Here is a 24,141-nt window from a genome sequence, read left to right on the forward strand (position 1 = left end):
AGCTGTAGCAAAGGTCCACGCCAAGATGCCCCGAAGTCTCCATTGACGATGCGGTGGCCAAATGAGGAAATTAGATAAAAAGCCACAGCTGCAACAGCCACAAACCACCTTGAGGTTTTATGAATGGTCTATCCTCAACAGTAAGAGCTAGGCGGTGGAATGTTGAGGCCAACAACATGGTGCCAAGAGCTAAACGGCGGCCCGAAGCCAGAGCCTTAACAATGATCAATATTTCTGCAGTAGGTCTGAGGCCCAACGGCTCGAAGATATAACTGCTAAGCATCATCCACAGGAAATGCACATGATCCTCATCATCCAACTCTCTCTTGTCCAATTTCCTTTTGATCATTTGGACATACGTCCCGGCCTCTTTGGATAAGATAGCCTTCACTTCAGGGAACGCATTTGTCTCGACACAACTTGGGACTTCCTCTCCGATAATAGGCAACCCCGTCAAAGCAACTACATCACGTAAAGTGATGGACATGGGGCCCAACGGAAGGATCAACGAGTTACATACCGGCGACCAATAATTCAGCACCCCCTCAAGCACATTCACGCAAGGAGTAATTTCATGACGGGTCAAACGAACAAAATCCCTAATGCCAACTTGGTCCCAAACACTCGCATATCTCGGCTCTAAGCGATCTACAAGGTCATTCCATCCAATGTAACAGCGAGGGAATATCAGCCCTTTCTTACTTGCAGGGAATTGATAAGTTTCCTATGAAGGGCCAATTCGGTAGAACTACTCATGGGATAAGGGGGCAAAGTGGAGTTATTCGCAGCAACAGGGCTAATAGTAAAGACACTATCCTGAAATTGAATTATAGACATGATCAATTAAAGCCTATGGATGCTACCTTCAAATACACGATCAGGAAATTGCAAAATTCATTGAAAATTACCTCTTGCAAGCCAAGAGTTATGCCAAGGCGAGAATCAGCGCGAATGGTGTCAGAATATGAACAGCTAGCTGTGACAGACAAATACAAAAATTCAGCAAATAAAATTTCACCCACATATGGTAGTTCTAAAACTCTTACATTGAATTCCAATTCAATTTATCAGTTTTTCAACAAACATAAATTTACATACGGTGAAAGCAAAAGAAAAATCAACAGAGAAAGAAAATAAAGAAGAAAAGACAGTTTACATACCCATAATTGAAAAATTGAGAGCTTGAGTCCTTGTGTTTGTTGAGCTTTGAGAAAAGAAAATGGCAGAAACAAAAGAAAAAACGTAGAAGAGGAAGAAGAGTTGCAGTGGATCAAGGTTGAGAGTCTTAAGGGATTCAAATTCTAAAAATCCTGCAGGATTCTTTCTCTATTATCTTAAAAAAAAAGACATTTAAATAAAAACTTCTTTTATGCATAAATTTTATTTTTTCTATTTTATTTATGCACAAAAGAGGGGGGCAATTGTTGGCCCAAAATAAAATAAATTTTATTTTATGTATATAGAATGCTTGGGTTTCGATTTTAGGATATAGTTTATATAGAAAATAAAATAAAAATAAAAATACATTCGTAAACTCACCTCAAGTGCGCGAGGTGTGCATTTCTATACGCGGGGCGTATACCACACATCCGAAGACGTTCCACTTCAGAGACTCCACTACGCGGGACGTACCTTCCTATACGCCACGCGTAAGACGCATCACCAAGGCGCTCCAGGATCAGAAGTACAAATACGCGGGGCGTGCCTTCCTATGCGCGGAACGTATACCAGCCATCCGAAGACGTTCCACTTCAGAGACTCCACTACGCGGGATGTACCTTCCTACACGCCACGCGTAAAACGCATCAACAAGATGCATCAGGTTCAGAGGCTCCATTACGCGGGGCGTACCCAGACTTACGCGGGGCGTGTTCTTTGTCTCGGCAAGCTAGAGGTCAGTTCTCGCCCAGAGCCCGTCTTCGGTCACCGACTTCTCCGAACGCACCCGGACACAACTACGAGCTCACCCCCACACCTAGGCCCAAGCTTTGAGAATCTCTCCAACCACAAGGAAGTGGGGTGATGTGGCATGGTAGTTAGTGGTGGTTTGTGGAAGTTGAGGAAGTGGGGTGATGTGGCAAGGTAGTGGGCAAGGTTAGAGAGAATTTTAAGGGTTAGTTGCTAAACAATTACCAAAATACCACTCAACAATTATCAAAACGCCACTCCAAAAAACTATAAATAGACCCTCCATTCTTCACAAAAAAAACACACTCATTCACACACAAAACCCCCTCTCAAAGCTCAAATGCTTAATCTCTAGTTCCTTTTGTTCTTAGCTCTTCAAGTTCTTCAAGTTCTTCAAGTTCTTCAAGTTCAAAGCCCCATTTCGTCCGTTTAAATTCATTTTTTGCTTTCAATTCCTTCGATAAAGTTGTTCCTGACGTCCTGAAGTTCAATCTGGTGTATTTATTTTCCCAATTCCGTGCCCAGAAACTGTAGTTACAATCCAGTCTTTGCAGCCCAAATTCTTGTAGTTGTTCTGTTTCCAGTTTTTTCCAGATTCGTCCAATTGTTTTCAAGACTCAATTTCGTCCATTTAAAATCCGTTTTTGCCGTCGATCCCTTATAGAAGTTTGTTCCTAGCGTCCTGAAGTTAAGTTTAGCCTACTTATTCATCTAATTCCGTATTTCTAAGCATCCAAACGAGCCTACCGAAGTTGAAGATTAAATCTGCCCCATTTGCCTACCATACGTTTAGTCATTGCAAAGAGTACATACCGTACGGGCCCGACCGGCTGCAGCTCTCCGATAACCTCGCACCAACACCAAAATTCAACGTCAATCCAAGATAGTTATTGTGGCTCCGAGTTTGTTGTTGAATTTTAATTTATTTTATCGCATTTCAATTCTTTGTATTGATTTGTTTATTCTAATTCAATTGATTACCTATATGTTTAATATAGAGATTTTTCAATTGTAATTCATTTCATTTTTAATGCTTACTTTGAACATATGTATTCAAACACTTATTCATATCAATAAATACCAATTTCACCAAATCTCGTGTCAATTTCGCACATTTAATTCCTTTATTTTACTTGTCTTCAATTTATACGCTTAGCTTAAATAAAAATTAATCTAGCAAAGTTTTTATAACGGCGCTAGAAACCCAATAGGGACTTTTTCAATCCTTGCGTCCCTCGCCAATCGCTTCGATTAGAATTCATGTTTTCAGCGCACAATTTCACAAACGTAACCGTTTTTCATAATTGAGAAATAATTTCTCTGGCACGCCCGCACCCTAACCATACGTGAGAAGGTTGAAATTAGCATATTTCGAAAATATCGCTAACAGATTGTTAATATAATTAAAATATTTTTTTCGTTATGTGCACGTATTATCTACATACCTGTTTTACTATTTGACCTTTTAAGAAAATAAATATTAATATTTATAATTATGTACATATACCATTCAAATGTGATTTTTTTTTCTATTTTCAAGAAAAAGTATTAACTATGATATGTGTAAATATAACGACAACATTTTAATTTTATTTATGAGGTCTTAAAAAGTGAATCTATCAACGACAATATCATTAATCAATCTTATAAATTTGAAAAACGTATTTATCTTTTCTCAAATATAATACTGCATATTATATAATACATTATAAGAAAAACAAATATTACATCTTATCTTTTTGTACATGTATGAACGCAAATATAATATGAAGTATTATATTAGTGAAAAGATAGATCATGAAGTATTTTAATTATTTTTAAGAAACATTGTAAACTACTAAATTTAATTAGCAGACTGGAGAAAGGTGAATAATGTAAAGTATGAAAATATGGATTGTTGGGCTTTTCCAAACTAATATATATATGCCCAACTGAAGCGATGAGCCCAACTGCAGCGATCCAACTTTTTGGGCAATTAGGGTTTCGGATAGTTAGGGTTTCTTGAGTAGTATAAATGTGTAATCCGTATCTCTTTCATTATAGTGAAATATCCTGGCTTGGTAGTGCCCGAGACGTAGTCATTCATATTGAGTGGCAAACTGGGTAAATAATTCTTGTGTGATTGTTTTTGTTTTTCGTAATCGTATTTTATTCCTAACAATCTTATAACATTTCTTCTATTTGTCTATGTGGCGTAACCTTTATATACCCTCATTCACCTTGATTTAGAGGCCTTACTCGTGACACATGTCCTTACTTCTTCTAAATGGGAACGTATATCTACTTTTGTATATTTGGGTGTTATCAGATGCCTACCCCCCTCTCAATTTCCTAATTTCTTTAAGGCTTCATTCAGTTGGGAGGCTCTGGAGTTGAAAATCAAGTAAAGATTGTTGATCATTCTAGTGAGGATCGGAGTGAAACAAATAACTGAAGCCAAATCCTTAATGATGACAGAGATATGATGGCATGTGTATTACTTGATCTCTTCTCTATGGTAGGTGATAAGTCCATTAGTACCATAGCGACTTAATTTTAGAAATGTGGAATTCTTTTTAGATGTCCCTTCCAGACACCATCGTTCTCATTAGATATGATGCCATGTATTGATTGAAAGGAATTTTTTTATTTTTTTTATTTTTTATGAGGAGCACATAAATGAAGGGATTTGGGTTTACAAGTGGTGCCCTTTTAATAACTCTAATTCAATTAGTACCACAACCTCGTTATATTTTGGGTGGACATACTTTTTCAACAAAACGAAGACAAAGAGAAACCAAAACCATTAATTTTAAGAACAAAGCATGTAGTCTAACTAGACTAGACTAGGAAATAAGAGTCATTGTCTAATAAGGAAGTACGGTCTTATCAAAATTGATTTAAATTTGAAGTTTATAACATTATGTCCAAGTTTGGATCCCATGTATCTCCACCTAAAACTAATACTTTCTATAAACATGCAAAAACACAGTGGCTTTATAACATTTAGAGAGAGGTATCAAAATAGGTCTATGATTTTTAAGAAAGTATTAATTTAGGTTCCACGTATCAAATAGTACTAATATAGGCTTAATGTTTAAAAAATGGTATTAATTTAGGCCTCAGATTGAACACGACATTCCTATTACTGCTTTAAGTTCTGATTTCTCATTCCATCTACAATTGATAGAACTTAAAGGAGTAAGATCAATGATGTATCTTGTTCCGTTATCGAAGCTTAAATTGGTACATTTTTTAAACCTTAAACCTGTATTTGTGCTATTTTATAAGTGGAACCTAAATTGATATTTCCCTGAAAACCAAAAGCCTATTTTGATACCTTATCCCAAATGTTTCTTATTTTCATTTTCTGAATTTGGAAACATCAAAGTTCAATTTGATTCATATTCTTTCTTATGCAGAACCTAACCTTGTGGGCAGTCTGAAGCTTTGGGCACTTGAATTTTTATTTATATGAGTATAATAGCACCAGTGAATTGTACATTTAGTTTTATCTTCTTCCAACTGTGACATTTTTCCATACAAAACAAATGTGTGAAATTCGTTCGAGACTAATATAAAAGGGTAAATAATTTATTAATCCCCTACTTTTTACCTAACACACTAGCTTTTGCCAATATTAAGCTTTTATTTCGATATGGTATCAGAACCATGGTATTTTATGTTGATGCTGCTGCTCGTATTAGTGTCACATACCAAATTATTTGTGCTCCTTTAAAATACCTTTTGAGTTGAGTTATGCTTTGTTTACCCTTCTCAGCTACCTTTTTTTCATAACTGCTTCTAAACCTGCTAGAACTTAGTTGTATCTTTCTAATTATTTAACTTACTTGTGTCACCGAAATAATTATATAGAACACATTAACTTATGTTGTCATATGTAATGAAAGAAGCAAGAAACTCCAACAATATTATGAAAACAAAACATAGCATTTCCTTTAGGAGGATGATTTTGAAGACAAAAACATTGAATAACCAAAAAACAACAACATAATATGAGAAAAATCCAGATAAGCCCTGATCATAATATAGCTATTCATGGAGAGATATTTGATGGCCATGGAAACCCGGCCAGCTCACTTCCAGAAGGGAAAAATCCAGAAAACCCTTCCTCAGTTGCACTAGAGGAAACGGTAGTAGGAAGTTGAATTGGTTCAAACCCTAATGGATTTACATTGGAAGAACTACCTCCAAAATCTCTAGAAGTAACCCCAATTCCAAAATTTGGAAGCCGGGCCACCTCACTTCTAGAAGGGAAAAATCCAGATAACCCTTCCTCAGTTGCTCTCGAGGAAATGGTTGTCGGAAGCTGAATTGGTTCAAACCCTAACGGATTTACATTGGAAGTACTACCTCCAAAATTTTTAGGAGTAACCCCAATTCCAAAATTTGGTGGCCGTGGAAGCCTGGCCACCTCACTTCCCGAAGGGAAAAATCCAGATAACCCTTGCTGAGTTGCGCTGGAGGAAACGACCCCAGGAAGCTGAATTGGTTCAAACCCTAACAGATTTACATTGGAAGAACTACCTCCAAAATCTCTAGGAGTAACCCCAATTCCAATATTTGGTAGCCATGGAAGCTTGGCCACCTCACTTCCAGAAGGTAAAAATCCAGATAACCCTTCCTCAGTTGCACTTGGGGAACGGGTCATAGGAAGTTGAATTGGTTCAAACCCTAAGGGATTTACATTGGAAGAACTACCTCCAAAATCTCCAGGAGTAAGCCCAATTCCAAAAGGGTTCGGATTAGGTGGAGTCATAGTTGGAAGATCAAAATAAAAATTTCCTCCAGAGAGTCCAGGACCAAGAGCTCCCACATCACCTCCTCCGCTTCCAAAACGCGGCGAAGTTGGAGGAGGAGCGCCAGAACCCGAACCACTTCCTCCAGCAACATTATCACTGTTTCTCATCATATCCAAAAACCACTGATCCCACATCATGGAATCAGTAGGGTTAGCCCTAATTACACCACTTCCTCCTTGTTGAACACTCTCAAAGCTAGGAGGCAGCAGCGGCAGCAGCGGTGGCGGAGGCCTAAATACACCAGCTCCTTGTTGAGCCCTCTCTTCAAAGCTAGGAGGGGGAGGGGGCGGCAGAGCCAGCTCAGTCCCTGGCTGCACCACCGGAACAAGAGGAATGGTTTGTTGAACGTAACAAAATCTCTTCTTAATGTCTTCCATTCTTTCCTCAATTAACCGAGTTAAATACGTAGTTTCATCAGGCTGCAAACAGTTATAATCAAATTCTCGGAGATTCAGCTTATTCATGAGAAAAGACAATTCACCTTCTCTATTCTTCTTGGCATCCTTGTCTATAAGTTCCCCAATTTTTCCCATTCTCTCCTTCAAGAAACTTTCTTGGTTCATCATTTTTTTGCACCTCTCCAATTCAGGGATGCTTAGGAACTTGGCTATGATCTCCTTCACCTCCGGCCGGGATGGCCAGATCATCATCGGCTCAGCTTCATCTGGGCTGTAAATAATCATAAATGCTTTTACACCACAAAGAGTGGTTAGCTCCTCTACTTTCTTACACGCCCCCACGCTTCTGTTCTTCAGGCAAGTTTTTCTTGCTCTGGCATTAGCTATCCATGTTAACTTCACCTTCTTTCTTGTCATTCTTGATATGCTCTCTCTTTTCTATGCACTGAAACCTAGCTTTGGTTATTGTTATAGTAGAATGAAGATAATGGCTCTAATAAAATATTACTTTTTTAGGGAAATTCAGTTAGAAACTATCTGTCAATATTCAGACACATTTGGCCTCTTTTTGGTATGTAAGGTTTTATCTTTGCTGGATTACAGATTCTTTAGTAATTTGTGTTTTTACTAGCTGGGACAGCATCTGATGCCATTTGATGTATGTTTCTGATAATTTCTGCAAACCAGTTCCAGTTCAAGGTCAGATCCCAAAGGAGCTAGCGGGCCATCCTTCTAGGGGTAGGCGAACCCATTGAACCACTCATTCTGTGTTTTAATCTATTGTATCTGGTTCCATTTATAACTGAGCCGAGATTAAGCACGGCGAAACTTAGCTCGAAAGTTGGTGAACAGGCTCAGTTATAAGGTAATGAACATGTTCACTGAGCAAGTTTGGTTCGATTTTTTTTAAGAATAATATTTTTATAAAGAAAATATAAAACAATGTAGTTTTATGTAAATTTTAGTTTTGTAGGTTCCAAAACTATATGTTTTTATGTTAAAAAATGTCAAATCAATATAATCAATTAAAATAATTAATGAGTTGTTCGCCACCGAATCATGATCAGAAATAACGAGTTTCTCACAATGAAAGCTCATAAACAAGCTGGCAAACTAAATGTTCAGCTCAACCTTGAGCTCGTCAATTTTCTAAGGAGCTGAGTATGAGCATACCAAACTTAGCTAGGCTCGATTACAACCTTATCTTTTACATTTTTTACTTGTTTTTTTACAAATTTTTTTAGTAAAACACTGTCATCCATAATCCATTCCATTGCCTATGAAAATTGAGTAATGGGTTTAATTGTGATTTTTTTAGTGAAACAATGTTGTCCTTTGCCAATAATAATAATTGAGAAATTTGTTTACTTATATTTTTTACAATTTTTTAGTTGAAATAATGTTATCCTTTATCAATTATAATTGAGAAATTTTATTATAATGGCTATACACCTACTCATATTAGTGTCATTTGTTCATTTTTATTTTTAACACCAATCATCTTTTAACAAGGTGGAATACATTTCTTTTTTTTGTGTGGAGTGTATTACATAATGAATATAATAAAAGGTCTCCTGAAAAATTAGATAAATTTTAGTATATGCTGAGCGGCATAACGATAACGTGTAGAGGAGCCATGATTTCATATTATGGGATAATTTTAGTCTTGTAGTGGGGCGGCCAGATAGAAGTGAAATGAAAAAAAATAGAAAGAAAGGGTTTCGACTTCAGAACACATAGAATGTCGAAGAGAAGAGGGGGCTTAATTTCGTTGGAGGCAGCAACATATTCAGAGTTTTGCTATAGAGTAGGGGGTTCGGTCCTCCGACGTTGGGCTGCCTCTATCGTTGGATATACCTAGGGCTGTCAATTAGTTGGGGATTCTCCATCTCCGTTGAAGACCCACCCCGATGGGGACGAGGTGGGAATGGTTTGTATATTATCCCCACGGGGTCGGGGCATGGATGGTTTGTATATTATCCCCGATAGTCGGGGACAGAGCGGGGATGGTTATAAGTGTCTATCCCCGTCCCCAATGGGGATCCCCAGCGGATCCTCGACTAAATACCCGAATATAGAGACAAAACTAATATATATATATATATATATATATATATATATTATTATTAATTTATTTTGGACTTGTTTTTAGTTTATGCTTTGAATCTTTGTTTGCTAGTAGTTTATTACTTTAAAAAAAATTATATACTACAAATTGATGTTTTACAAGAAAAAAAAAGTAAAAAACTTAAACGGAGATGAGAATTCTCCGCGGGATGGAGACTCCTCGCGAGGCGGGGATGGTAGCCAAATTTTCTCCATTTGTAATTCGGTGACGGGAATGAGAATCCCCGATAGACCAATGATCGAGGATGGTTAATGCAATGTCCGCCCCGCCCCTTTTACAACCTAGATGTACCATATCAATAATTTTTTAACAGATCACATATTTTAAAATTTAGAGTTTTTTCTTTAGGTTTAGAATTTATGTTTTATGATTTAAAATTTTATATAAATAATTAATTCAAAAATGTGCAATTATAGGTTAATATTTTATTGGTTACTTGTGAAAATGGTAATATCTCTCTGATAATTATCTATGTTATGAAAATAATATTTTGGATGTTTGTTCTTATAAAGTCTATAACATATTTAAAATTGATTTTTTTAAAAGGTTATTTTCAAAATGTATTTATTTGTTTTACTTTTATTTCTCAGATTATGCGTTTAAGTTATTCAACACATGCATAATATAAATATAAAATTAATATTAATAATAAAATGAAAATAACATAATATAAAAAGGAACTAATAGTACTAAATTTTTGCATTATTTCCTATAATTTGTTTGCACTCATCCTAGCATGAACAAAGAATTCATACATATTAACAAGTTGATAATGCTAAGAAAAAAGAAACTTAGCATTTTGTTTTTTAATAAGAAAATTTACAATAAATATGTCAGTCTAATTTCACATGTAAAAGGAAAATTTGTTCGACCAAATAAATAAACTTTCATAGGTAACCGAGGAAGAGTATAATTGCTGGAAGAAAATTCTCTTTCTTTACTACTTGTATTGATAGGTATTGATAGATTATAGACATGCGTCTTAGTAAACAACATTAACTCTATAAATACAGATACAGAAATGACTCTTGCACAATACACTGAACTAAATTAAAAGACTATTTGATACAGATCGGATTTATCTGAAATAGTGACGTGTTAGTTTTAATCGTAAACTAACAAAGAATAACAACTTATCTAGCTAAACTAGAAGGAGTGGATCCCAATTCATGGACTAAATCCATAGGAATAATAAAATCCCCATTGTTGAAGGTGAAAACCTTAACAAAAGCTTCTTGAAGAAGATATAATTTTGATTGATAAAAAGTTAAAGAACAATTACAAGAAAGAGATGAATTTATACCATCTCAAAAACCCTACTTGCCTAATTACATAAAGGGTAGTTTACATAATTAATTAAAGCATAAAGATAAGGGGTAAATGGAGGGGGTTGATTTGAAAGTGGGAAAAGAGCTGAGGGACCAAATGTGTAAATAATAAGGAAGCTGGAGTAAGGCACAAGTTCCTGAAAAGTGAAAGTACACGAGGCGTACCCAGAAGTACACGAGGCGTACTTTGGTTGATGAGCCCTTCTCTGGATCAGTAGCCCTTATACTCAAGGCGTGCCCAGAAGTACACGAGGCGTACTTTGGCTGATGAGCCCTTCTCTGGATCAGTAGCCCTTATACTCGAGGCGTGCCCAGAAGTACACGAGGCGTACTTTGGCTGATGAGCCCTTCTCTGGATCAGTAGCCCTTATACTCGAGGCGTGCCCTGAAGTACGCGGGGCGTACTTTGGCTGATGAACTTTCTCCGGATCAAACCCTCAAGTACGCAGGACGTGTTCTCTTCCACGCGGAGCATGCCCAATCCAAGCCTTGCATAGGTACCTTCCAGACCTTCGCCGGATCAATCTCAAATACACGCGGAGCGTGTCCAAGTACACGCGGGGCGTGTCTGAGCAGATGTGTTGTATTGTTTGGGCCTCTTTACTCGCTTGTTGCTCGCACTTGGTTCTTCCTCCGACTTCCCTCGTTCGGACTGATCCTAGGAAAAGATGCCCCACATCATTCACTCTCTCTCAAAAAAGAACTTGACCCCAAGTTGCTTGCAATACATTGTTGAGACGTGTTCGTTGTGAATGAACCCAAGCCCTCAAATCGAACCAAAGTGTTGTTCGAGATGAATTTAAGAAGTCCACTCCACATATTGTCGGACTCACCTCCTCCTCACGAGCCTTTTCCAATATCTCAACGAGTACTCCACCCCGGCATCCATCTTCCATGGCACTCATCTCCCAATCTCCACCAATCTCGGATGCTCTACCAACATCGAATGGTATGTCTTGGTGAAGCTTGTCAAACCACTTCCCCATAACTGCTTGGACGGTCTGCCCACACCCCTTGTTTCGCTGAACGGACCACCCATGGACCCTCTTGATCTCCCCATCACGAACTTGAGGAATCAACACAACCTTCTTCCGCTCATGGCCTACCTCGAATGGAATATCCCGACGACACATATCAACCCAACTAGAATCCATCTCACAAGTATTCTTCAAAACCCCAACATGATCTTGAGTCGAATATGCCCGGACCTCAATGTACCTCATGCCATCAACCCGGATGCTAGGCTCAACCTCCACTCGCACATAGCCAACCTCAAATGACATGCCTCGGCGCAATAAATCAACCCAAATTGGAGCGATCCCTTGAGTACTCTTCACAACCCAAACATGATTTTGACTTGAATAGGCCCGACCCTCACTTTCATTCATGCCACTAACCCGGCTACCATGCTCAATCTCTCCTTGCCCATGGCCCACATCAAACGGAATGTCCCGACGACACTTGTCAACCCACATCATAGTGAACCCAAGCTCACACAAAGTAGCTCCTCCCTCACCTTGGGTCAACCATCCCGGAACTTCAAGACTTGCCACTTTACTAACTTGGCCATCACTCCCCAAGTCTTGAATCTCTTCTACCTTCTCAACATCTCTCGGGCGGCTATCCCCATTCATCAAAGGCTTCACAAACCCAACTCTCTTCATCACAAGATCGCTTCTCATTGACTCCTCATAGGGTTGATGCTTCTTCAACAAGCACCACATATACCCCCACACATACATAGCAATAAAGCGCAAAATAATGAATTCTGAGTTTACCAAGCCTTGACTTGCTTCTATCTTTCCTATGTTCCTCGGGAAGTCATTCACCCTCAATGAACAAACACCAAAGCCCCCAACAAGATCACCCTTCATGGTTCCATCATAGGGAAGGTTCTCCCTCAACATAAAGCTCACATTTCTCACAACAACATCCCCTCTCATGGGCTCATCATAGGGAGGATCCTCCCTCAACATACACAACCAAGCTTCCAACACAAATACTTCAACAAAACACAAAAGAGTAAGTTCAGATTTTACCCAATGAGTGACTCGATTCTTTTGCATGTTGCATGTGCTAGGCATCTCGGTGCTATCAATAGGCTTCATAGAGCAACCTTCCTCTTCCTCTCTAGAGCTCAACTCACCATATGTAGAGCTAGGTGCACTATCTCCCGGATCCCATGCTATGTCTCATGGTAGCTTTCTCAAAGGTGGCAGCCCTTTAGGAAGCCCTATAGGTGGTTCGTTGAAGGACACGTGCTTGTCACCCTTGAGCATCGGCTCTACTTCCCCACTTCCAACTTTGCTACTCCCCGTCTCAACCTCATTCCCCTCTTGGGATTTGACTTCATTAGGAGAGTGGCTAGCTATTTCAGCCATGGAACCCAAATTAAGATGACTCAATGTCTCACCCGTTCCACCAATGCACCCATTCACATTCAACTCCCGAGTTGGACAATCTCCCAAAGTGGTCTCCATTTTCTTACTAGGAGAACTCTTCAAAGGTATAAGGACATATCGGATTCCGCCTTTGCGTATGGTGTAAGTGTTGCTTCTTTCCGTATGTGAGGCATCACAATCAAATTGCCATGGCCTACCAAGTAGCACATCACAAGCACCCATCTCTACAACATCACACATAGCTTCATCCCCATAAGCTCCAATAGTGAAAGGAACCTTACACCAATGACTAACTTGAAGCTTCTCCACCTCATTGACCCAACCAAGGCGGTAAGGTCTAGGATGTGGCTCGGGAACCAACCCAAACTTGGTCATGGCGAACCGACTAATGATATTCACTTGGCTTCCTCCGTCGATCACCATCTCACACTTCTTCCCACGAACTAAGCATCGAGTTCTAAATAATCGATGACGTTGGCTAGGTTCTTCTTCACTAGGCATTGGCACCCTAGTCACCAAATACACATTGTGCTCATTGCCATCATCATCAACTTCATAGGTGTCTTCATACTCAACACTTCTCGCCTCATCCTCATCTTGGAACCAATTTTCTTCATCATTCTCACAAGTGTCTTCATTGCGGTTCCACTCTTCATTTCCAAACTCTTCGCCATAATGGACCCTACCTCCATCATGCTCATAAATATCTTCGTTATAGGACCGGTCAACATCCTCCAACTCATCATCATAATAGAATCTACCCTCATCATCTTCATACGGAGCCCCGTGTTGATCCCGCTCAACACACCGACGTCCATTCTCATCATAGTAGACCCCACCTTCGTCTTCCTCATAAGCGGCCCCATATTGGTTCCACTCAATGCGTCGACGTTCATCCTCCTCATGGTAAACTCTACCATCTTCATCATAATCATATTTATATGCACTATGACAAAGTTCACCATCCTCACATGTTTCATATTTGGAAGCGCTCTCTCTCTCTCTTTAACCTCATCCTTGAATTCGCCTTCACAATAATCACGTCCCTCATTTACTTGTAGCTCATTCTCGGATTGGTTCTCCTCTTCATCAATCTTCTCTACTAACTCCTCTTCTTCATGGTCATACTCAAATTAATTTCCATCTTCATCAGCGATCCGTCTTTTCCCATGACCTTTCGTTTCCTCCCACTCCTCTTCATAATTTGAACCGACTAATTCACGTGCCAAGTCGCCCGACTCAAAAGACATGCTACAACCCAACATGGTAGAACCACCAACATCTCTCCCATCACCATAGCCATCAATCTCCACACATAAACCAATTTCATCCTTCTCCATAGAGAGATTAATAAGCCCAAACTCCTTCTCCCCCTCTTCAAGACAAATATCCTCAATGTCCCTAAGCATATATATGTGCCTATGCCTAAGGGGCATTTCATCAAACATTTGGGGAGTACCTTTCTCAACATGGGTTTTCTCAATATTACCACACACAAATTCAACCTTCCCCATGTCCTCACATACAAGCATCCCTTCCTCCTCATCCACACATACATTTAAATCCTCATTCACAAATTCATTATCAACAACTCCACAATGAGAATTTAAATTGCTAACAACACCACAAACAACCAAATCCTCAACAAAAGTAGGCATACCCACAACTTCCACATCAGGAATTGAAAGCTTTGGATTTACCTTTTCCTTGTGTAATAGAGGACAAATTTGGGATGAATCCTTAGGAGGCAAAATGGAAGTTGCTTCATCCTTTTTCCGTTGGGCTCGACGTTGTCATCTTCTACTATTTCGGGTTCCCCTTTGGAGTCTCTCCATTTCTTCTTGCTCCAAGTTCTCTCTTGTCTTTCTCAACATTTCGGCATATTGGAGCCTCATCTCCATTGTCTCGGCTTCAAGACGTTCCTTTAAAGCTTGTAAATAACTCGGTTGAATCATTATCGGAAGAAGTCTCCGTTCAAGGAAAACGATCGGCTCTGATACCAACTGATACAGATCGGATTTATCTGAAATAGTGACGTGTTAGTTTTAATCGTAAACTAACAAAGAATAACAACTTATCTAGCTAAACTAGAAGGAGTGGATCCCAATTCATGGACTAAATCCATAGGAATAATAAAATCCCCATTGTTGAAGGTGAAAACCTTAACAAAAGCTTCTTGAAGAAGATATAATTTTGATTGATAAAAAGTTAAAGAACAATTACAAGAAAGAGATGAATTTATACCATCTCAAAAACCCTACTTGCCTAATTACATAAAGGGTAGTTTACATAATTAATTAAAGCATAAAGATAAGGGGTAAATGGGGTAAAGGTAAGTGGAGGGGGTTGATTTGAAAGTGGGAAAAGAGCTGAGGGACCAAATGTGTAAATAATAAGGAAGCTGGAGTAAGGCACAAGTTCCTGAAAAGTGAAAGTACACGAGGCGTACCCAGAAGTACACGAGGCGAACTTTGGCTGATGAGCCCTTCTCTGGATCAGTAGCCCTTATACTCGAGGCGTGCCCAGAAGTACACGAGGCGTACTTTGGCTGATGAGCCCTTCTCTGGATCAGTAGCCCTTATACTCGAGGTGTGCCCAGAAGTACACGAGGCGTACTTTGGCTGATGAGCCCTTCTCTGGATCAGTAGCCTTTATACTCGAGGCGTGCCCAGAAGTACGTGGGGCGTACTTTGACTGATGAACTTTCTCCGGATCAAACCCTCAAGTACGCAGGACGTGTTCTCTTCCACGCGGAGCGTGCCCAATCCAAGCCTTGCATAGGTGACCTTCCAGACCTTCGCCGGATCAATCTCAAATACACGCGGAGCGTGTCCAAGTACACGCGGGGCGTGTCTGAGCAGATGTGTTGTATTGTTTGGGCCTCTTTACTCGATTGTTGCTCGCACTTGGTTCTTCCTCCGACTTCCCTCGTTCGGACTCGATCCTAGGGAAAGATGCCCCGCATCACTATTAATTATAAGTTTATTATTTCAACAAAATTATATACACTCCTATCTTACCTTTTTAACTTATTTATATATTATATACACCGGATTTCCAACTCAAGAGCCAAAAGAAGCCATATTTTATCCATATTTCTTATGAATTGCCTTATCGTCTGCCTGTTATCCCTTAAGAGTAAAGAACGGTCAAACCAGAGAGGGAAGGAGGTTACGGGAGGAGAAAGCATGGGGAGTGTTAGCTGTGAACATTCAGACATATTGGCTATCAACATTCAGATAAAAGATGCTTTGTCATCAGCTATCCACATTCAGACATATTTGGCCTCTTTTTGGTATGTAAGGTTTTCTCTTTACTGGACTAAGGTTATCATATTCCAATTGTAATTTAAAAATTCTATTATAGTGGTAATACATCTCCTTTTTGTTAGTTGTGTGTATTGTACAAGGAATACAATAGAAGGTTTCTTGAAAATTAGAGAAACTTTATTATTATTTAGTGGCATAACAATGACGTGTGGCGGAGCTGGGATTAAGATTAGGAGAAGGGGCTCCGATCCTCTAATCATTCGATTGTTTCTGTCATGGAACATGTCATGTATTTAGAATTTAGGATTTATAATTTATATTTTCGAATTTAGAATTTTATTTAAATAAATAATTGAAAATATATAATCAATAAATTACACATGGTAATATTAGTATTTAAAATCTTTCTGATAATTATGAAAAATAATAGTTTGGATTTTTGCTGATATCTAAAGAGAACAAACTATATATTTAGGGTAGGTGAAAATCCATACCATCTTTAAAATTATTTAAAAGGTTATTTCTCCATATGTTTTTATTTATTGATTTTTATTTCTCACATGTTGAAGTTATTCTATGCATAATATAAATATAAATATAAAATTAATATTAAAAACAAAATAACATAATAAAATTAAGAACTAATCCTACTAAATTTGTGATATTAATATTTTCATAATATACAACTCATCATTTCCTATAATTTCTGCACTCAACCTAACATAAGCTTAAAAATTCATACAGTTCAAAATAGTAGGAAATTAGGAAGTTGGCATTTTGTTTTTTTAATAACAAAAAATTATTATAATAAAAAATTATAATACCTGTGTTTTCCACACTTATTTATAATTTACCATCATATCATATGAAGTATCATATTAATGAAAAAGATAAATTAGTTTATTAATTTTTTTAGGTCGGTTTATTATGTTGTCGGTATCGATAGATTCATTTTTTAAAATATTGTAAATATAAAATATTTTTCATTATGTTCACTTATTATATACATACAGGTTTTACTATTTTACCTTTTAAAAAAAATAACTATAAATATCTATAAAGGAAAAGTACAAAAATAAATATTGTGGTTACACTACCAAAATTTAGTAATGAAAAAAGTTCACTTGGCTTAAAAAGGAAAAAAAAATTTAACTTTTTTTAGCAAAGCTTAAATAATTGTTTTTGGTCCCAATGGGCGTGCCAAAAATTATTGGCAATATTTTCAATCTTGATACGCGAGTGTGGGGATTAAAAACGGTAAAAATAATGCGGACGTGTCAGAGAAGCTATTTCTCAAAGGATAAAATGGTAATTGAATAAAATAAATAAATAAAGTGTGTCTAAATGACTTGAATTCCAAACGAAAAGCGATTGACGACCAATACAAAGACTGAAAATAAAAATAACGGTCTTGGATCCCGACGTTACTTAACAGGTCGATGGGAAAATAATTCTTTAAAATAGGTACCAAAAATAAAAGCAATAAAAACGGCACAAAGATATAGCTTTTTTAATTTTATTTTATATTTTATTGATTTTGTAGATATTTTTCAATTTTTTTGTATTACAAATAAGTATAGAACGTGAAAATTACAACTTAAAAATAATAACTTTAAAGGTGGAAATATAAATAAGTCATAAAAATAATATGTACGGGGTTAAATAAAATTAACCGATCTTGTTGGCGCGGTTGGGATGCGTGAAAATGAGGTCTCGAACTTCGGAAACTCGTCTCGGAGGCTGTTGCGTCGTTCGGGTAATTATGGGCGAATTTGGAGCCATTGAGAGAGTTTGGAGACTTGAACAACAGTTTGCCATTTAAATTAGCGGCGGCAGTCGTGGGAGAGAAATGATGATGTTGTGAGACTTTCGGGCTCAATATATAGAGGTCGGATCGGAGCGAAACCAATGCTGATATTTAAAGTTCGTGTGCAGAGGATGGGTCTGGAACTCGAATTTCAAGAAAAAATATCGAGTAAGGTAGTCAGAATAAATGATTGAAAACGAGTATGACAGAATAATTGTTTGATGGTTGAAAACCAAAAGCTTGATTCTGTTTCGTGGAGGGTACTTCAAGGGCGATTTTGGAGTGTGGGAGGTCGTTTTTTACGAAATAAAAATTAGGAATTTCAGGTGTGATATAACTAAAGAGAGTAAAATTAATTTGAGATGGAATGAAAGACTAACGAACTTGGAATAAATTTTGGAAAATGGCTCTCTAGAGAAAAGTTGTTTGACGAATTCTTCAATAATGAAAAATTCAAAAGCTTATTTGTGGGTCTTTTGAATTTATTAAGATCAATAAAAAGTTTTTAACATGATTTAGAATAGGTGTATGAGCTAAGAATAACTCGAAAATGGGATTTTGATGAATTGATTGAGTAAACTAAGAGGATTTCGGACTTGAAGTTTCTGAAAATTGAAAGATTTGTTGACGATTTGGGATTGAAGAACGAATTCTGAAAATTGAGAGCTTCTTTAAACTAATTAGATGCTAAAAATGATTTCTAATAACCTAAGGATTGAAGGAGTTGAGCTCCATCTATAGACTTTTGAGCAACAAATGTTTTGTAAATGGTTCTTAAAATTCTCCTCTATCATTCTTATTATCTTCCTATCAGTTAAAGGAAGAACATGGATGAGTTAGGAGCTAGAAAAGTGGAGTTGAGGCCATGAAACACGTTCTTGAAAGCTGTAGAAAAGGTCAATCTCGTTTTCCAGCACTAGTGATCTTTGAAAATTCTACGTCTTCGTTACAGCTTCGATTTGCTCCGTTTTTTACATTCCGGAAAGCTAACATGCCAAACTTTCTAACAAAAATACTGGCCGTCTGATATTTCACTCTTTCGGGATCCATTTTCATCGTCGAAGTTGCTAGACGGGTTGCTGAAAAAATGGTGCAAATTTTCCCTTCATTTTTATTATTTCTTTTTCTTTTATTATTTCTTTTTTTCTTCTTTTTATAATAATCTTTAATATTATTTCTTATTTTTATCACATTTTTATTTTGTTGCAAAATGAATTTAACTAAAACAAATTAACTATAAAGTAATTTTTTTTTAGTAAGGCTGATATCAGAGAAGTGAAGCATCAGACATGCCGACTAGATTGTTGAATTAAATTATAATATATGCTAAAAATACAAAAATTAAATTACCCCCAACACTATCATATTAGTAGTTCTAGCTTTTGAAAAGACTTCTTAAATGCTATATATACTCTTCACCATAAACCTTAATACAACATACTATTCTTCATTGTTGGAGATTAATATAAGATCCATGATTTGGTCTTAACTATTCAGTTTAAACTTTTAGTTCAATTAGTTGCATGACATGGTATGAGACTTGAAGCACAATGAGCATTTGCGTGTGGAGGTGTGTTCGAGATTAATATAATTTCTGTGATTAGACCATACATATTTATGCGCAAAACAAATTGAAATTTCATGTTTTATAGTAGAAGAAGCATATACTATGCCTTTTCGTTACAATTTTTCCCTTTAAAGCTACTAATTACACAATATATTTAACACTGTTATTATTTTTACTTATAGCACAATAAAACATATAGATAAGTAATTAGTTCAACATTGGGATATCAATAAAACAAGAATTTAGAAAGACTTGAGATCAGTATTGACACGATACCAATACGACACTAACACGATAATATCCATTTCTAATAATTAATCAAATAACAAAGTGGAATATTTTTATACCATTAAAACTATTAATAAAACACCATTTAATTAAGTTTACAAAGACAAAGTCAAACAGTAAATCTGATGTGAATCCAAACCTAGTAGAAAGACTTGGGATATCAACATTGGCCATAATCAAACATATTTGGGATAAATTATCAATATTGCATATAACATCGGCAGTACATTGAGTCATTAATGTCATGGAACCATTTTAATTTGAGCTGATGGTTAAGGTTCAATCGTGAATTTTATATTAATCTGTGACAATGAATATAAGTCCTCTTTCTATTGACGGTAGCATTTCCTTTTCAGTTTAATTTCCACGTAATCAAAATTTCTTTTTTCAGGTGAAATTACACTAAAACTTCAAGCTTATAATTAAGGTTCAAAAATAGTTTTATTATAATCTCTCAAGAATAGTTTTATTATAATCTCTCACATACTCCCTGAGGTAAATGCATTTTGGGCTTGAAGCTTGCACAATACAATTTCATCTCACTATGTGTTTAAATTCAACAAGTTATCAAAGATTGGAACCATCCACCATTTAGTTCAAAAAGCTATGATACCATATCATGAAACCAACTTTGATAAACGGAAATCAATCCAATTGAACCACCAAATTAACTAATGATGGTCTTGTTTAGAAATTCAACTTGTTAAGGACCCAACAACATTATTATTATTGAAAACAAAACATAACATTTCCTTAAGGAAGGATGATCCATGCTTGAGTATGATTGTGAAGACTCACAAGAACAAACCAAGAACAATAAAAAAACTCACACACACATTATGACATTTCCTTAATGAATCTCCCTGACCATAATATACTGATTCATGGAGAGAATTTTGGTGGCCATGGAAGCTCGGCCACCTCACTTCCTGAAGGGAAAAATCCAAACAACCATTCGGTTGCGGGAGGTTGAGTTGGTTCAAAGGCTAATAGATTTGCATTGGAAGAACCACCTCCAAAATCTCCCCAGTAACCCCAATTCCAAAAGGATTTGGGGGAGTTGGAATTGCAAGATCAAAATAACGATTTCCTCCAGTTGAAGAGAGTCCAAGATCAAGAGCTCCCACATCACCTCCTCCGCCTCGAAGGAGAGGCGACGGAGGTGGAGTAGGAGTTCGAGGAGCGCCAGAACCCGAACCACTTCCTCCAGCAACATTATCACTTTCCCTCATCATATCCAAAAACCACTGGTCCCACATCATGGAATCAGTAGGATTGCCTCTAATTACAACACTCTCCTCAAAGCTAGGAGGCGGAGGTGGAGGTGGAGGGGGCAGCGGAGCCACCTGACTCGACCCTGGCTGCACCACCACAGGAACAAGAGGAGAAGTTTGTTCAATGTAACGAACTCTCTTCCTAATATCCTCCATTTTATCCTCAATTAACCCAGCTAAATACTGAGTTTCATCCGAAATCAAACAATTATAATCAAATTCATGGACTTTCAGCTTATTCATGAGAAAAGACAATTCACCTTTTCTATTCTTCTTGGATTCCTTGTTTATAAGCTCCTCAATTTTATCCATTCTCTCCTTCAAGTAGCTTTCTTGGTTCATCATTTTTTTGAACCTCTCCAATTCAGGGATGCTTAGGAACTTGGCCATCATCTCCTTCACCTTCTGCCGGGACGGTCACATCAGCGGCTCAGCTTCACCTGGGACTAGTTTCTTGTACAGCACAAAGAATGGTTAGCTCCTCTACTTTCTTGCACAACCCAATTCTTCTCTTCTTGAGACTAGTTTTTCTTGCTGTGTCATTAGCTTCACCTTTTTTCTAGTCATTCTTGATATGCTCTCTTTTTCTAATTACTTCAATTTCTTCTGTGCGTATATAGCAGAATGAAGAAGATGGCTCTGATAAAATATTATTCTTTCAGGGCAAAATTGGAAGTCTTATCTGTCAATATTCTTTTTGGTATGCAGTTTTTAGCTTTGTTGGATATATTCACTTTTTTTTTGACATTTTCGTTTGTCAAATAATGTTATTCTTTATTCTTTGCTAATTGATTTATTTGTGTTTTTACTATGATCATAAATGAGCCGAACCACTGATTCGGTGTTCGGCTCTATTGTATTCGGCTCAATTTATAGATGTATGGAGTTTGAGAACGTTGAAATTTAGCTGGCACAGTTATAAGAGTTTGAACACGCTCGTGAGTAAACTTGCTTCGATTTTTTAATAATAATATTTTTACAAAGGGAAATATAAACAAACTTAATTTCATTTAAATTTTAATTTTATAGGGTCCAATTTTTTAATCAAATCAATATAATAAATGAATATAATTAATCAGTCGTTCGTGGCGAATCATGAAAAGAATTAACTAGTTTCTGGCGATCAAAGCTCTTGAACAAAATCGTAAACAGTTCACGAACTGGATGTTGAGGTTAAACTTGAGCTTGTCAATTTCTGACCAGCAAAGTATGAGCAGACCAAATCACGAATCAGCTCAACTCACATCGGCTAGATTACAACCTTAGTGTTTACATTTTTTAAGTGAAACAATAATGTTATCATTTGCCAATTGGTTTACTTGTGTATTTTTATAATTTTTTAGTTCAAATAATGATATCCGCAATTGAGAAATTAGCTTCTATACATCTGTTAATGAATTGGTGTCATTTGTTTATTTTTATTTTTAATATCAATCATCTTCTAATGGGGTTGTATATATCTATTTTTGTTGGTTGAATGTATTGCACAATGAGTACAATAAAAGGTCTCGTGAGAATTAGAGAAACTTTAGTATCAACTGAGCAGCATAACAATGACATGCGGCCGAGCTGGGATTTGAGATTAGGAGGCTCCCATCCTCTAATCATTAGGTATTTTCTGTCACCGAACACGTCACATATTTTAGAATTTAGGATTTATAATGTACATTTTAGAATTTAGAATTTTATTTAAATAATTAATTGGCAAATATGTAATTCATAAATTACACATGATAATATTTTATTTAAAATCTTTTTGATAATTATGAAAATTAATAGTTTGGATTTTTGGTGTTATGTGAAGAGAACCAGCTATTTATCTAGGGTAGGTCAAAGTCTATAATATATTTTACATTGAAAATTTTATTTAAAAGGCTATTTTCATATGTTTTTGTTTATTTTTTTTTATTTCTCACACGTTGAAGTTATTCGATTTATGCATAATATAAATATAAAATTAATATTAATATTAAAAACAAAAGCTAAAATTTATGCACTCATCATAAATTTGTGGTATTAATATTTTCCTAATATATAACTCATCATTTCCTATAATTTATGCACTCAACCTAACATAAGCTAAAAAAATTTCATACATATTAATATTAACAAGTTCATAATGGTAAGAAATCAAGAAGTTGGCATTTTGTTTTTTTTAATAATAAAAATTTACTATAATAAAAAATAATAATAATAAATTACAATATTTGTGTTTGTCACATTTATTTATAAGGCTAAATACATTACCAGCTCTATAAACTTGACCAAAATAATAGATTGAACTTTGCAAGTGTGTCACCAGCTGCTTAAACTTGCTTATTTCATATCACATGCTCCCTAAACTTGTCCATAAAAGTAGATTAGCTCCTTGAACTTTGCAACTGTCTCACCAACTCCATAAACTTGCTTATTCTATATAACAACTAAATACAAAAACTTATTAAACTTAAATTGTAAAAATACGTCTTCATCTATTCGAGAGGTAATTTTTTTTCGATTCTCCTACCTTTCAACCTATTATAAGAGTTAGTGTTACATGTTTGAAAGATTGAATGGATGGGGATCGAGAGTTAGTATTATGATTTTTGTATTTAGTTTTTACATAATAAGCAAGTGTGGGGAGTTTGTGAGACACTTGTAATGTTTAGGGAGCTAATCTACTTTTATAGACAAGTTTAGGGAGCTAGTGATACGAAATAAGCCAGTTTAAGGAGCTGGTGAGACACTTGAAAATTTGAGGGAGCCAATCTACTATTTTAGACAAGTTCAGAGAGCTCCTTATGTATTAGGCCTATTTATAATTTACCATCTTATCATATGAAGTATCATATTAATGAAAAGATAAATTAGTTTATTCATTTTTTAGGTCAATATATTATGTTGTCGGTATCGATAGATTCATTTTTTTAAAGATTGTTAATATAATTAAAATATTTTTTTCGTTACGTGCACATATTATACACATACCTG

This window comes from Euphorbia lathyris, chromosome 10 (genome assembly GCF_963576675.1).
Source record: "Euphorbia lathyris chromosome 10, ddEupLath1.1, whole genome shotgun sequence".
Taxonomy (NCBI): Eukaryota; Viridiplantae; Streptophyta; class Magnoliopsida; order Malpighiales; family Euphorbiaceae; genus Euphorbia; species Euphorbia lathyris.